The sequence below is a fragment of the Caretta caretta genome, chromosome 17 (genome assembly GCF_965140235.1).
Source record: "Caretta caretta isolate rCarCar2 chromosome 17, rCarCar1.hap1, whole genome shotgun sequence".
Lineage (NCBI taxonomy): Eukaryota > Metazoa > Chordata > Testudines > Cheloniidae > Caretta > Caretta caretta.
The window spans coordinates 15862264-15874927 of record NC_134222.1 but is presented as its reverse complement, the minus strand read 5'-3'; the positions used below and the strand labels follow the sequence as shown (position 1 = coordinate 15874927).

The 12664-nt window shown below is 39.3% G+C and overlaps 1 long non-coding RNA gene across 1 annotated transcript in view; it reads left to right on the top strand.

The window, feature by feature from the left end:
- The window catches only part of LOC142069479 (uncharacterized), a 40345-nt gene extending 27994 nt beyond the window's left edge, over positions 1-12351 (top strand). The window contains exon 5 of the long non-coding RNA XR_012665325.1: positions 11542-12351. This is a non-coding gene — a long non-coding RNA (uncharacterized LOC142069479). The remainder of the gene's footprint in view (positions 1-11541) is intronic.
- The last annotated feature ends 313 nt before the right edge of the window (positions 12352-12664 follow it).

Here is a 12664-nt window from a genome sequence, read left to right as displayed (position 1 = left end):
CATAAGGCATGCAGTAGGTGGTGTGTTTAACACACCCAACAGTCGTTTGGTGGTCTAACTTGCCATTAAAGAGATCAGTATGTAGCATTTCTAGTGTGCTTTCTGCTATACTGTACTGAGAGAGCTTGAGTTGTCCAAAAATGTTCCATCTCGAATCAGGCCAAAAAGTCACTCTCTCAAAAGTTTTCTTGAACCAATAATTAAAAAAAAAAATCAAAATCAAGTCAATTAAAACATTTTGTTTCAATTTCAGCTTTTATTTCAACTAGTTAATTTTTAAAAAAGTTTTACAACAAAGTAATTTTGAAACAAAAAATGAAAGTTGTAGTTTTGAAAATGTCAAAATGGGACATTTTGATTTTTTTTTTTTTCCAAATCAGGAGCTTAAATGAAACTGATCCTTTCCTGTGAACCATTATTTTCTGCCAAAAACCCTTTGTCAGAAAATTCCTGACCAGCTCTAATACTAAGCATCTTCCATTGCCTACACTAGGAGCTCTTCATCTTTGAAAATCAGGGCCAGAGTCTGAAGTTACTTTTCAGAATTGATAGCTAACCTCATTCTGAATCAGTTTTTGATGTGGATTTGGATTTAAGCCAAGGGGAGCCAGTTCCTGACACAGGAGCTGCATTTGTTCCAAAGCTAATCCTTTGTTCCCCAAGCACAGAGTCTGAAGTTGCTGCCTCTTCGCTTATTCACCTGTTGTAGTTCTTGCATGCTCCCCTCTGGGGTTAAGACTTACTCCTTCCTATTTTGCGCTGAGTTCATTTCATACATAAGCCTTTTGTATAGTTTTGGCACACAATGATCAGCAAGAACAAAGGAGCAGATGTTCAGCTAATGGACTGAAGATATGTTTACACTGCAACTGGGAGGTGCAATTGCAGCTCTTATAGACACCTCTGAATTAGCTTTAATCCAGCTAGCTCATGTACCAGAGCAGTCTAGCTGCCGCAGCGCATGCATCAGCACAGGTTGCACAAGCTCGCCTGGAATGCTGGATAATTATTTGTGGGACTCGCCTGTGTGCTACTGTGGCTTCAGCATTCTGGGACCCAAAACGAGATCGGTTACGTTTACAGGAGCGGCAATCACATCCTACAACTGGAGATATTCGCTAATGCTGCGCTACAGAGGGTTACATGTGTGAATTTCACCTGTATGCCAGCTTGCACAGATTCACAGGAAGGATACAAGTGGTCTCCTTGGTCTTGTACTAGTTTCTAATTCATTAAAAGTAGGTGCAAACCTTATACAATGGGGATATGTCCAAACTTACAGCTAGATTCATGCCCGCTTCATGTGCCCTTTGCAAAAAATTTCTGTAGTTGGAGAACAATGACTTTTAAAAAACATAAATCAGAAGAGGCCAGCTCATAACCGGATGTGAAGATGGTTTTACATCAGCCAGCCCTTGAAATGGTTTGTATTTAAAGTTCTGTTGAAACATTTACGACTGCAAGCTAGCATAACATTTTGCCCTGTCTTACCATTACTACACTGATTTATACAGTGAACTTAGGCTTAGCACGGTGCTAAAAAGGAATGCATTTTACTATTTTCTGTTCCTTCCAGGAGCATCACTGGATAAATGGCTTTTTTGTGCTATATATGTCAGCCAGTTTGAGAGCTGTCCATGCTGTCTGGCTGGCCCATTTGTAACTGCAGAACATCTGGCTGAGAATGCACTTGACTTAGGGAAGACATCCCAAATTCTTGGCTTCAGCCTCGTTGTCCTCTCATTCACCTTTAAACTAGTTTTAAAGGCAAACTATGAAATTAACACCATGAATGGAATTTAGTTTGCCTGCTTCTCCAGGTCTGATATTTTGGTAGGTTGTTCTGTTCATCATATTGTGCTGGTGATATTTGCTGGTCAATACTCCTGGTGAGAATGGTTCATTTCCTTTTATTCAGTGGCATGGGAAGTGTGCAGCTCTAAATGGAAAGCTAGGGTGCAAGAGGAAGTTTGAATTATTGACCTATTGCAGAAGCAGTAAGAATTGAACAAAACCTAGTTCTGACAGGAGCAATAGTAGCCAAAGATGACCTCCAGCTTGTGAGCATGATTGCAGCTCATGTAAACATAACCAAGCTAGTTTTTGAGCTCCTGGGCAACTGTTGATTAATTAGAACAGCTGGGTAAGAGATGGATGGTGAAATTCTGGTCCCCTTGAAATCAACTAGAGTTTTGCCATAGATTTCTGTGGAGGCAGGATTTCACCAGAGACTATCACACCTCCTGAGGTCTCTAAAATCAGGATAGGATTTCTGTCTAAATATAGGCAATGTCAAGTTCTGAGCTCTATGCTGGAACAGCTCGGGGAGAAGTTCTATAATCTTTGTTATGCAGGAAGTAAAAGTAGATCATAATCCTCCTTCTTGGCCTTAATCTGTGACTTCCATATGTATATTCTGAGTGAATTTGGAGAAATCACACCAGAATGAAATAAATATAAAGGGAAAGCACGTGGCTACGTAACATTTCTAGATATGGCAGTAGTGATGACTTTGATGAGTAAAGGACTGCAAGATAAGGCCACAAGTATTTAAATATCCCCAATGTAGAGGTGAAACACCGTAATATTAAGGGCCAATTCATCTTCCATTGAAGTCAAAGAAAACATTTCAATTATGCCCACTGGGAGTTTATATAGGGCCCACACCAAAATAACAATACTTTTGTGGCAGGCCCAGAAAAAAAAACAAAAAAAAAACAAACCAGAGGTGACTGGACTCGGTGTCTTGTGCATTAGCCAGAAGGGTATTCTTCCTCCTGTTTGGATACTATTCAAGACACAGCTGTGTATCTGAGAGAAAAATCTACCACTTCCCCATGGAACATACTCATATAAACAATGAAACCCTGACATAGGTATTTCTGCTATGTATTGCATTAAAAAGTATGCGAGGAGAGAGCAGTAGTTTTATATCCTTCTTGAAAAAAGCAATTGAATATAAAATGCAATGCAAATTAAGCAATAAGAACATCTGGCTCTAAGAGAAATTCACAGGGTTCTCGATTATTGTGCTAAAGCATACCTAGTGTTTATTATGTGTTTACAGAAGAATTTAATATAATAGAAAATATACCAAGTTTGGTATAAGGCATCAGTAAAAAGCAATCATTCCATTGTAATTACGACACCAAATAACATGATGTGACAACAGAGAACGTCATTAGATTTTGAATCTTTATGATAGGTTTGGGATTATCATGACAAAATGGAAGAGGAATAAATTCGTTCCCATAAGACATGAACTGGTGAGAGAGATTTATGAGTGTCCTTTGTATCCAGACAAGACAAGTGGGACACTGTAAAATCATTCCAGAACAAACACCACACCTATTGGAAGAGAATTCTAAAAATGATATTCTTTTCTACATCATATAACACAAGTGGTGTCATCAGGCTTGATATATGTACCTATTAACTTCCTCCTGAAAACAACTTGTTTATAAAAGTTGACAGTACAACTTTTGAGCAGATGTAGGATTTTGCAATGGGGCCAGGGCCAGGACCAGGAAGTAAGTAAATATTATTATGCAAAAGTTATACCAAGTATCAGCAGCTTATCCAGAACAGTAAATTGCACTCTTTGCTTGGTTAAAGCTTTGCATAGAATTAGAGCTGGGCAAAACATGAAAATGTTTGCAACATTTTGACAAAAAAATGGTCCATTTATATTTTTATGAAAGTTTCATTTCATGTTTTGCCCAGCTCTAACCTTAAGATGTTGTCTATCAGGTAAAGCAGCCAGTTGTGTTTTGGGTCATCTCTCCAATGAGCGTTACACTTGAATGGAATAAATGCCAGAATGGAAAATAATTTGAACCAGATTTTCCTCTGTTTACTCTCACTCTTATAGCATGAATGGGGTTTTCTCCCAGTTTGCTCAAGGGAAGGTTCTGGAGTCCTATCACCTACATTGTCACACAACAATTATCTTTCCTTCTCCCTACTTCCCCAGACACCACAGTTGATTTCTTAACTGATCTTACGTGTAGAGAGTGATCTCTTAACATATTTTCCTTTGTTTATATGTAAACCACTCGGTGTCTATTATAACTCTCCTAGCCATGCCACCTGACAAAGTCCTTCCTTTGGCCCAGCTTGAATTTCAAGTTCAGATGGAAAGTCTACCTCACCTACCCCCTCAAAGTGCCTTGTGTGTGTTTAAACCACACTTCAGCTGGTCAAACAATTTCCATGGAACGTTTTTTCAATGGAAAATTGGATTTTCAACTAAGCAAAGATTTTCACAGAAAGTGGCTGCTTTCCTCAGAAACCTGATGTTCTGTTGGAAAAGCAATTCCCCCTCCCCAATTTTAGGGGTTTTTTTTGGACAATGTCTAATGTCTGTGGTGCAGGTTGTGGGGGAGAGAATAGCCTATTTACCATCTGACTCTAATCCATGTGCACCTTGTCTTAATTTAGGCCCTGATCCTGTAACAAGAACCATGGGCAGTCCCTCCATTCTCAGTCTATGATTGGTGCCTAGGAGGGTAAGGATTTTGGGGCAGGGACTCTCTCTTGCTTGCTATCCCTTTGTAGACGACACCCTAGCACTTTGGGGGCTCTGGTTGCTACTGCAATAATTAACAGCCACATGTTAAAACACTTCAAGTACTCACCGCCTCCTCTGGGATGAAGTGACCATCAACCACACAAATCTTCTATCCTTCCTCTCCTCAAAAGATTGGAGGCCCCATTGTGCTAAGTACCAGCACAATATAAATATTAAATTATTGTTTTTATAATACCCATGTGGAGGGGTTTCCATTTTGGTCAGCAAGGTTCTAGCTTTACTCTAAGTAATTCTGCTAGTTAGTATCTGGTTCTTACAAAATTTTAGAAACCCTAATAGATTTAAAAATTACATATGTTTAATTTTTATCTTTGACAACAGATTTTTTTGTTTGCATATCTTAAATTAGTTATTGGTTTAAACAAGATCTGTCTACATATTAAGAGGCTATTAAATAATGTAGAAACTATAGTAGACAAAATATGACTTCTCACAAAAATTCTTGATTACATCTTGTTTCTTTGGTAACAGATATAATGGTTCTGTGTTCTGAGGCTTTAATTTTAATCACAAAGTGCATTGTTCTTGATCAAACTAGGGTGTTGCAGACACAGAGTAAAGTTCTTAAAGTCTTGTCAAATGTTGAGTTGGCAGTCTTTCAAAATTATCTGCTATATTTTAAAGCACCTTTACACTTGCGTGCTATTTTCCAAGCCATCAGCATATAGCTAATGCCCCAAGAGCATAAAATAATTCCCTCCCTAACAGGACATACTGTTGGAAAGTGAGAAGTTGCTAACAATTAACATTGGCTTACCAAAATGATGGTTCATCCATTTCTTGATGTGAGAAGTTAACCCATCTCCACAGACTCACTGACCCTCTTGTTTCAAATTCCACCTTACTGTTCTGCCCTTCCATCCTTCCAGACCCCATCTCCATGCTGTTCTCTAACACCAGATGTCTTTTCATCTTGTCTGTCTCTCCACACTAGGCTACAGAGCACCTTGTCTCATGCAATCCTTGTCATCTGTGTAACTGGCTCTCTGACTGTCTTCAGGTTGCCTTTCATGACATATAACTCACTTCTCACTAGTTAGCAATCCAACCCTCCTCTTCGGGCTGCACAGATTTTCCCTGCTGTCCATAAAACTGAGCTTTTGTACCCTACTTCACATCTCTCTCTGTGTATACCTATACCTATATAGATATAGAGGAAGTATGTTTTACACAGGCTATATGCATGATTTTTTAACTACTGTAGTCTATTGGCACACACAGGGCCTGATTCTCCACTGCCTTGTACTAGGTATCACCGTTTATACCTGTGGAAAGTGGTGATCAAATGATAACATATCAGAATGCACCAATGTAGGTGGCTACCCAAGAGTGCAACATTGTATAGAAAGAGTAGAAACAGATTGAGATTCAGATCCAATCCCCTTCTTAACTCAAAGGGTCAGATCCTCAGCTGATATAAATCAACACAGCTCCATTGATTTCCATGAAGATACGTTGATTATACCAGCTGAGGGTCTGGCTAAAAGTTTCAGCCATAGCATTAATGGAACACTCACAATTTATCCCTTGTGAAGGCCTGTGTCCTACGAGAAACGTAAAATCAGTTATACAATAGGGGGGAACCAGATGGCACTTGTGTGGGGCTGGAGGGAATTTGCAGAGGAAGGGAAGACAATAGGAAAACCAGAAAGTATTGTTCTATTTCTTTATATTAAAAAAAGTAGAGTTCACTAATCATGATGAAAGGTGACCAATGTTTAGAAAGAGTTACTTGGCACTAGAATTGCTGCCTAAGTGTTTTCATGTTTCCTTTCAACAAATCCAAATGAGTTTTTTTAGGGGTGTGTGGTTGGAAGCCAAACAATACACATGCCACTGTGATAGGATACACCCTTACACCATCCTATGTGGAAAAGTAAGCTGCCAAAAATCCAGTTCTGAATACAATTACATTTTAAAAATAGCATTTAACAAGAGTTAATAGGAAATGCTGCTGAAAGACAGATGGACAATTCTCATCGTTAAACCCGCCTCTTTTATGAGCTTAATTACTTGTCATCTCTGTCAGCATTGGCAATGGCTCACCCACCCACAGCATGCTTTGGAATCAGACTTTCACAGGGTCATCAGACTTTTCAATGAGCAGACATCGTTACTACAGTAGAATCAGGTTTTACGTTTATTTGGTCCTTGGGGGACATTAGAATTAAGACTAGAAATAAACGAGGCCTTACCAATTTCATATACAGTATCTCAGTTGGGTTAACCAGTTAGTGTGATTTATAGATCTCCTTTTCCACATACCCTCCATAAAAGGAAACCCAACCAAGAGTGTAAGTTACAGTGTATTTATTGCTTTGATTCTTGTGAATTATGTAGGGGTTTTTTATACATGCAAGAACAGAGCAGGAGAAATTACTATAAAATACCTCAATTATAATTAAAGTTGGACAGATCTCTAGGGTTAGTCTGTCTAACCTATTGTGTGATTGGCACCATAAAGTGTCTCTGTGTACTATACATTATTTGTTTGTTACAGTAATGCCTAGAAGCCTTCAGGGAGGCCAGGGCCGCATTGTGGTAGGCACGGTACACTGTAAACATCAGGGAATGTCTCTTACCATCTTAATGGACAAGGGTCGGAGAAAGGCAGTATCACTCTTTTTAAAGTACTGACGAAAAAAGTGACTTCATCAAGGTCACACAGGAAGCTTGTGGCGGAGCCAGGATTTCAAGTCAGACCCCCTGAGTCCCAGTTCAGTGCCTAACCAACCAACCAACCATCTGACCCAGATCTGACCAGCAAAAGCTAAGACTTCTTTCACTCGGGATGATAAAAACTCAGCACTCCCAAGGCAAGCTACTGCACCAAAGAAAGGGATCCATTCCTGAGGATTTGTTCGTGGTCTGTGATTGATTGAGTGTGTGGAGAGTAAGCACAGAGAGCAAGAAATTTAATTCACCTGCTACCCCGTGAGTTCCATTAACTTTGTTCTTCTTGCTCTTACACTGCTACACATTTGCAATCTGGAAATATGATGATAGTTTGTGTTGAGAATCCAATTCATTTTCACTTGTGACCTAGACTAAAATTCTGAACATCCCCACCTCAGCTAAGTTGAAAGTAAACTGTTAATAAAATTAAACAAGGGCTAGATTCCATTGAAGCTGACTGACTGCATACCAGCCAGTGAGAGTTACCTGGACATTTAGGTCCGTGTGTATAGGACTAAGCGGGTCTATTCATCTCCCTGGAGCAAATGGCTAGGGAATGGAACGAGCTGTAGCTTCACTCGGTATTCTCTGGCTAGATGGGTTGACGGTATTGACGAACTGGTGGCCTATAGCAGCTAGGGTGACCAGACAGCAAGTGTGACAAATCGGGACGGGGATGGGAGGAAATAGGCACCTATATAAGACAAAGCCCCGAATAGCAGGACTGTCCCTGTAAAAAGCGGGACATCTGGTCACCCTCGTAGGCGCAGTCAGTAAATAGACAGGTTTCAGAGTAACAGCCGTGTTAGTCTGTATTCACAAAAAGAAAAGGAGTACAAGTACTCCTTTTCTTTTTAGTGAATAGACAGTGACCCCAGAGTTGCAATTCTTCCCCTGAGTCACAGTGCCTTCTGAGGTGGTGCGGTTTGTACACCACCATTTGTTCCAGTCTGCGCCTGGAGGAACAAATTGGAGAGATCTATACATTGTGACTTTGCGTATAGATTCTCAGTTGCTGCTATATTGACCTGAATTGTACAGAAGAGTTTAGAATTTGACATTGCTGTCTTAAAGAGAAAGAGTTCAGATTATAGATCATTCTTACGGACATCAGTGAAACAACAGGAGAGAGGTTTCAGAGTAGCAGCCGGGTTAGTCTGTATCCGCAAAAAGAAAAGGAGGACTTGTGGCACCTTAGAGACTAACCAATTTATTTGAGCATAAGCTTTCGTGAGCTACAGCTCACTTCATCGGATGCAGTGAGCTGTAGCTCACGAAAGCTTGTGCTCAAACAGGAGAGAAGCATCTCTCAGTGCTCCGGGTACCATAGGAATAGTAGTGTGGTATTTCATGGGCCAAGGATGGTCAACATGAGTCATGCAGCAAAACCATCACTACAAATCTACCGGTCTGTTCTGTCCTCAGAATCATCCCCTCCAGCTATACAGGTCCCTTTTATCTAACACAGCCTGCTGGCTTCCAGGAATACCTTCTTCATAACCCCAATTATAGTTGAGCATTTATTTGGGTCTCTCATTGGCCTCAGTAAATTGAGCTGGAGGGCCAGGGAGATTTATCTGGGGATAGCCTGGTGTTTTAACTACAGGCCAGGCACTATTTTAGCACTGTACTTAGTTTCATTTTATTTGTTGAATGGTGCAGACTTTGTTTCCTGTGATGAACCCATCGCTGAAATGTTAACTCTGCAATGGCTTCACAAACAGTGGGTCAGAAATCTCCACTGAAGTCAATGACAAATACAGTGGCGTCTCACCAAGGGATTAGAATTGCTTCTCAATAGAATAACTAGACTTTTTAATTAGTTCTTTTTTATTACTAGAAACATATAATTAGGCTAAGTGGTCCCGTAAGAGTTCCTTTTTTTCCAATTCAATACATGGAATGTAGATGCAGTTGGGGGGGGGGGGGGACTTCAAAACCCCTTAATTTTTATTTTAAAGCTATTTTCCAAAATGGACATTTAAAAAAAATTGACTAACTCTATAGCTTGTCAAAAAATGGAAAACCCTTTGAATGACTTTTCCACCACCTCAGAATGAGTTTGTTTTGTTTTAAATATTTTTGACCAGTTCTAATTGAAGGGTTAATCATCATAGAGCTCCCTTTAACTAGAAAGAGAGCTCAGTTGGGATGAGGACTGGGACTAGCTAGGCAAGGAGCCTCAGGAAATGATGGAATTTAAGAGAGCTAAAAAATACCCTTTATGAAGAATACGAGCATGCAATAATAGGGTTCAAGTCTGGCAACTTAGGGAACTCAGGACCTAGACTCTGAGTCCCCACTATAGCCCGCCTTAAATGGGCTCAAGATTGGATGAATTTCTCCGGGATGTGCTCTAGGTCCAACAGGAATTAATACTAATAAGTCCTATGGCCCATGCTATACAGGAGCTCTGACTAGATGACCATAATGGTCCCTTCTGGCATTTAATATTTTTATTGAAAAGATTTCTGCAGCTGCTTTTAATTCATCACTTCAGTTTTCCACAGCAGCCAACTGTAATGCCAGAAATGGCAGACCTACATCTTTTCTAAGCTGCAAGGGAAGATGAATTATTGAGAAAACAAGTTCCAGATTTTAATTAAATTGTTAGGAATAGAAACTGATTTACAGGTGAAGGGGGGATTGTTTGGGAAAACCACTGTGTGAGTTTTGCATGGTTTGTCCTACAACTCTAAGCAGTTCTTGTTTGTTAAGCATTTTACCATAAGATAAATGATTTCAAGGTTTATTACAACTCTAGCTGTAGCATCAGGGAATTTTCAGAAATAGGAAGCCATTGTTTAAAAGTCAGCTGATAAGAGTGGTAGTCCTGTTTGCATGGGATATTGTGATAGCACTAATGGTTACAAAATGTCCATTGCTACTTTGTTTGGCTTTCCCCCCCTTCCAACAAGACCATTAAATATATTTCATTTTCTTACTTGTAACAAGAAACTATCATTATGATAGGATATTTTGTTAAGTTTCTGTTTACTAAAATTTTGTAATTGTATGCCTGCATATGCAAGAAAATTCCACTTGTGGTGATGGAATATTAAGATACTTAGGGACTGTTTGAAGGCACAATTTTTAGTGCATTTCTTCTGCATCTGACAATGTAAAGTTGCACCTCTTAGTATCATTAGAAAACCCATAGCCTTTTAGTGAACCATATGGAATGTGTATCAAAGATTATAATGCAGTAATGGTGTAATTCTGTCCTAAATACTGTCTATAGATTCAGGAAGATGCAATCTTATTACAGGGGTTTTAAATGATGGATTGAAGTCCTCCATCTTTTATGCAATTATTCTGAGATCAACAGTGCAAGTCTGGATAATTGTATAAATCTATTCCACCCTGTACATAAACTTGACATTTTAATGCTTTTAAGTTTTGTTTTCATGCAGTTAACTAATGCTTTATTTATAATGGTCTCCTAATGGTCCAAATTGAGACATAGCCATTTAAGAAGTAGCTATCCAGATTGTGAGTGGAAGTAGTCTAAAATGAACTTTGCAGCAAAGCCAGTCTGTTGCAGTGACCACTGCATCAGGCATAATGAAAAGGGAATTTGGATTTTTGAATGTTCTGAGCTCCTGATACATTTTTCTTAAAGATACATGGTAGTAGGAAATCATACAACGCCAAATATTGTTCACACTCAACCTTTTAATGGGGTCAGGATCAATGTTCCCTCTAATTTTTGACAGGCCATGTGCGCAAAAAAATTTCTTCTGTGCGAATTTTTGTGTGCACGGTGTTTTGGATCTGTGTGTGCGCGCACAGCTTAGAGAGAACAGTGGTCAGGATTCTGCTATAAGCGAGCAGAGAAAGGGTCCTGACCAAAAAGACTAGATCCAAAAATCCCTTGAATTTTGGGAAACCTTGGACCTGGATTTGAACTTCACTGCATGGGCCCATATTAGTAATAAACCACAAGAAAAAACTGTGTCTGAAGTTGCCCTGTTATATGTTAGCCATAATGAGCTCATTTAAGAGGAAAGTCAATCAATTTCAATAAGCAGAATCCTGCAAGCATACCTAAATCCAGACAGCATTTTGTATCAAATGATTAACAGATTGTGATTGTGTGTGTGAGGCTTAAAGGATAAATGTAGCCATTGACGAACACCGTGTATCAACAAAACAAAACTCTCAGTGAGAAAATATAGATTTTATAGACCGTATGGCTGCTAGAATAGAGAGGCAAAGAAAAGGATTACTTGCATTTTGGTGTAGTTTTTTGTTTGTTTGTTTTTTGTTTGCAGGATGGTAAGGAACTCTGTCAAAGATTCAGAAATGAAGACCGGGTACATCTCAGCACTGGAAGTGATTAAATTAATTTGTACTGAAGTTATTATCTGAAAGATGTATCTAGAAAAGAAGTGTACAGTACTGAAAATATAGTGACTACTTCAAAATAACCCCAGGAAATATAGAAGACATCCAACGCTTCATAAAAGCAAACGTTTCATAATTGACAAGCAATTGAACTATAGAAAAAAGCTAGGTTAAGTTAATTCTCTGAACCAGGACAATGTATAAACCAAAAAATGTGAGACAGAGCACTAGAATATAAAAACAACATATTAAATAGTGTAAGGGTATGTTTCCTATTACTCTAAGGTAGTCATTTTAGGACAGCTAACATAGAAGAAACTTGAGACAGGATGTTAAATGACAATTGGATGTTGCTTCTTGACGCTGTCCCTGAAGTTAGGTTCATTTCTAACTGTTTCCTCTCTCAAGGAGTCACATGTAAATGGGCTTTGGAGATTTAAATTATTGAACCAACGTCTATTTTTAGCCAGCTGATTGAAGTCATAGGGACTGGAACAATTAGTGCACCTGCTTTAATTCAATAGCCTCCTTTCCTACGAATGTATATTTATCACACACCCATTCTGGCTATTAATTTATAATTAATGGATTGTTCCAAAGTTAAGAGTGGTCAGTTTAGATGAGCTATTACCAGCAGGAGAGTGAGTTTGTGTGTGTATGGGGGTGGGGGGGATGTGAGAAAACCTGGATCTATGCAGGAAATAGCCCGACTTGATTATGTAAAGAGTTGTCACTTTGGATGGGCTAGCACCAGCAGGAGAGTGAATTTGTGTGGGGGGGTGGAGGGTGAGAAAACCTGGATTTGTGCTGGAAATGGCCCACCTGTTGATCACTTTAGATAAGCTATTACCAGCAGGACAGTGGGGTGGGAGGAGGTATTGTTTCATATTCTCTGTGTGTATATAAAGTCTGCTGCAGTTTCCACGGTATACATCTGATGAAGTGAGCTGTAGCTCACGAAAGCTCATGCTCAAATAAATTGGTTAGTCTCTAAGGTGCCACAAGTACTCCTTTTCTTTTTGCGAATACAGACTAACACGGCTGTTCCTC